The sequence below is a fragment of the Mesoplodon bidens genome, assembly GCF_964165515.1.
Source record: "Mesoplodon bidens genome assembly, chromosome: 18".
NCBI lineage: Eukaryota > Metazoa > Chordata > Mammalia > Artiodactyla > Ziphiidae > Mesoplodon > Mesoplodon bidens.
The window spans coordinates 45,101,238-45,105,471 of record NC_138175.1 but is presented as its reverse complement, the minus strand read 5'-3'; the positions used below and the strand labels follow the sequence as shown (position 1 = coordinate 45,105,471).

General features: G+C 41.5%; 1 pseudogene across 1 annotated transcript; it reads right to left on the bottom strand.

Moving 5' to 3' along the window:
* Positions 1-1,786: 1,786 nt before the first annotated feature.
* LOC308605524 (claudin domain-containing protein 1-like) lies at positions 1,787-2,626 on the bottom strand (annotated as a pseudogene). Its single transcript has one exon. The product of its transcript is annotated as a claudin domain-containing protein 1-like (transcript).
* Positions 2,627-4,234: the final 1,608 nt, after the last annotated feature.

The window sequence follows — 4,234 nt, the reverse complement described above, 5'->3', positions numbered from 1 at the left end:
AGGTGGATTCTTAACCACTGCACCACCAGGGAAGCCCTAAATAAGATTTTTTTTTTTGCGTTACACGGGCCTCTCACTGTTGTGGCCTCTCCTGTTGCAGAGCACAGGCTCCGGACGCGCAGGCTCAGCGGCCATGGCTCACGGGCCCAGCTGCTCCGTGGCATGCAGGATCCTCCCGGACCGGGGCACGAACCCGCGTCCCCTGCATCGGCAGGCAGACTCTCAACCACTGCGCCACCAGGGAAGCCCTAAATAAGATTTTTTTTTTTTTAATTTTTTTTTCTTTTTGCGGTATGCGGGCCTCTCACTGTTGTGGCCTCTCCCGTTGCGGAGCACAGGCTCCGGACGCGCAGGCCCAGCGGCCATGGCTCACGGGCCCAGCCGCTCCGCGGCATATGGGATCCTCCCAGACCGGGGCACGAACCCGTATCCCCTGCATCGGCAGGCGGACTCTCAACCACTGCGCCACCAGGGAGGCCCAAATAAGATTTTTTTTAAAGGTCAATGTTTATAAACATATTTGTGAAAAGATGACTGAATTAGAAGACATTAAATAATGTTGATACACACCAGAAAGTGGTTAGGCAAGGAAAGGCACATCATTTCACCACAAGAATTAAAGACTATAGTTGGAAGTTAATGACCAGCCAAAGCTTTAGGTCTTGTGGTAGTTTTCCTGACTCCAGAGGGTCATTATGGTGGAAACTTCTTTATGGTACTTAGCTGAAATAAACAGATGGCAGTTGGAGAATTTTACTCTGTGACCCCAATGTAGTGTTAAAAAGAAAGCACTCTTTTAAAAAACCTGGTGTATGAGGAGGGAAGGAACAAAAATCCCAAATGGTTTGGTGATACTGAAAATCGTACTGACACATTAAGGAGAGTTAAAAAAAAATAAGTAAAATAAGGTTCATCCTCTTGTCTGGCCGAACTGAATTCTTGCAGCTACAAAGTTAAAATTCCACATAAACACTTCCTTTCTTGTAAACAGCTACAGTATAGATAAACAACTGTGATATTTCACCTCAGATGAAGCTATATGCCAATATTTAGGGGAAAAGAGCTTAGATAATTTCCTTTTTTAAAAAAATTATTTATTTAGGTTGTGCCGGGTCTCACTTGTGTATGTGGGATTTTTAGTTGTGGCATGTGGACCTCTTGGTCCTGGTATGCAGACTCTTAGTTGTGGCATGCATTCAGGATCTAGTTCCCCGACCAGGGATTGAATTCGGTCCCCCTGCATTGAGAGCACAGAGTCTTACCCACTGGACCACCAGGGAAGCCCTGATAATTTCCTTATTTTATTATAAATAGCCTAAGTCCTTGAAAATAGCACTAATACCTCTGGCTGACTGGCTATCTACAACAGCAAAGTGAATATAAGTTTTGACAATGATAAGAGGTTTCCCAAATAAGCTAGAGTTTCCAGTTAAACTGATACAGTTACTTTACTGAAAAGTCTAACAGACATCAGCAGAACTTGCTTTGGGTCAACCTCCTACTACCAATTTTCTTTCACAAATTTGTGCCAAGAGTCTACCCATTTTTTTTCTGTCTGGACTCTGAACCTAGATTAGTTTGTCTGAAAGATAGAATCACTCAGGTTCCATATAAATTTTAGTGGTATTAAGAAAAACCCATCTGCGTGAATAAATAAAATGGATTTTCAGGATAAAATGGTAAATTCACACAAAAAAGGTTAAAAACAATTGGGGTGGGGAGATAAGGGAAAATATTAAAATGAAAAAATCATAAAAATGGCAGTTGTAAAGCAGGCAGCTTCCACTCATGCCACATGATATGCCTTCATGAAGGTGTACTCTCTCCGGTCGGTATGAGTGGCCCAGATGAGGAGAGCAGAAGCCATGAACTGTAAGGGAGCTGAGATGCAAGCCAGGCAGAAGGGCCATCTGAATTCGCCAGACACATTCTCAGGCAGCTCTAATTTCTGGTGGCGTAGTTCAATTCCAGCAACGTAACAACTCACTTAGCCCAGTGTACACAAACCTGCAAGGAGATGGAGCATGTCTGTGGCAATGGTGGGATACAGGCTTTGGCAGATACAAGCACAAAGTCCAATCAAAGCCCCAAAGCACATCAAACCTAGACTAACAAAAGGTAAAAGGAACTGGCAACGCCAAAGATAGGTCCGAAGCAGATCAATCCCACTATTGTGCTTTCCAGGATCAACAAATTTCTACAGGAACTGCTCATTTAGCTTGAAACTCATGCATTTTGTGACCATATCAAATGACTCTGTCCTTTCTGGTGGGCTATACTAGTATGTGTTTTGGGGTATAGTGATGCACCATCTCCACAATCCCACTGTGCCATTATATCACAAAATTGCATCATTATGTCTTTTCATCTGCCTCATCACTAGCAAAGTCGTCCCAGATGCTTTTGTTCAAATCGCTGGAATTTTCTTGAACTGAACTTTGATACTCATACCAGAAGTCCGTGCCAGTTGAGACTGCCATGTAGATGGTAGAAATGAGGCTGAGCACACAAGCAATTACAAATGCTGTAGCAAAATGGTTATCCATTCTGGCATTCAGACTGCTCGCCCATCCTCCTGCTCTGCCAGCTTCACCCTCAAGCTCAAACCACAGCACCCTACTCTCCCCGCACCCCCTCTGATGCAGTTCCCAGCAGAGCCCGCCTCCTCCATCGAAAACACCTATGTTTTCAAAAAAATTTGCATACCTATGTTCGTAACAGCATTATTCACAATACCAAAAGATGATAGCAACCCAAGTGTCTATTAACAGATGAATGGATAAAAAAAGTGATATATATATAATTCAGCCTTAAAAGGGTAGGGAATTCTGATGATAAATGCTACAGCATGGATAGACCTTAAGGACATTATGCTAAGTGAAGTAAGCTAGTTACGAAAAGACAAACACTGTGTGATTTACACTTATATAAGGAATCTAGAGTAGTCAAATTCATAGAGACCGAAAGTAAAATGGTGGTTGCCAGGGGCTGGTGGCAAGGAGAGAATGCGAGTTGTGTTTAATAGGTATAGAGTTTCACTTTCACAAGATGAAAACTGTCTGGAGACTGGTTGAACATCAATGTGAGATGTACTTAACACCACTGAACTGTACATTTAAAATTTGTAAGGTGGTAAATTTTGTGTTATGTGTATTTTACCACAAGTTTAAAAATGCCATTTACAATAGTGTCAAAAATATTAAATAATTTGAGATAAATATGACAAAGTTATGCAATATCTGTACATTGAAAACTACAAAACATTGCTGAGAGATTTAAAAGAAGACCTATGTAAATGGGGAGATATACCCTGCTCACTGATAAGAAGACATAAAATATTGCTAAGATGTCAGTTCTCTTCAGATTTATCTATAGAATCAATGCAATTCCAATGAAAATATCCACAGGCCTTTAAAAATTTTTTTTAAAGAAATATACAAGATTATTCACAAATTCAGATGTAAATAAAAAAGAACTAGAATAGCCAAAACGACTTTGAAAAAGAGGAACAGAGTGGGAGAACTCCACTCTTTGACTTCAATTCCTGTTATAAGGCACAGAAATCAAGGAAGTGTGGTATTAATCTCAAGGAAGAGAAATACATTAATGGAAGGGTGCAACCTATTTTTAGTCCAGAAATAGATCTTAACATATATGAGCATTTGAATTTTTAAAAATGTGCAGAGGCAATTCGGTGGAGAAGGCCTGTGTTTTCAATAAATGACCCAGGAATAAGTGGATATCTGTATGCAGAAGAATAAACTTAGATGCATACTTTGCATTCAATAAAAATGAACTCAACATGGATCCTCGACCTAAATGTAAACTACAACTATAAAAGAGAGGTTGTAGGGCTTCCCTGGTGGCGCAGTGGTTGAGAGTCCGCCTGCCGATGCAGGGGACATGGGTTCGTGCCCCGGTCCGGGAAGATCCCACGTGCCGCAGAGCGGCTAGGCCCGTGAGCCATGGCCGCTGAGCCTGCGCGTCCGGAGCCTGTGCTCCCCAATGGGAGAGGCCACAACAGTGAGAGGCCCACGTACCGCAAAAAAAAAAAAAAAAAAAAAAAAGAGAGAGAGAGGTAGTAAGAGAAACCATGGGTTAGGCAAGGATTTCTTAGATTCGACATAAAAACATGATGTGTTAAAAAAAAAAAAAGAAAAGAAAATGGCCGTCATCAAAGTTAGAACTTCTGGTCTTCAAAAGATACTGTTAAGAGAATTAAAAGACAAGAGAC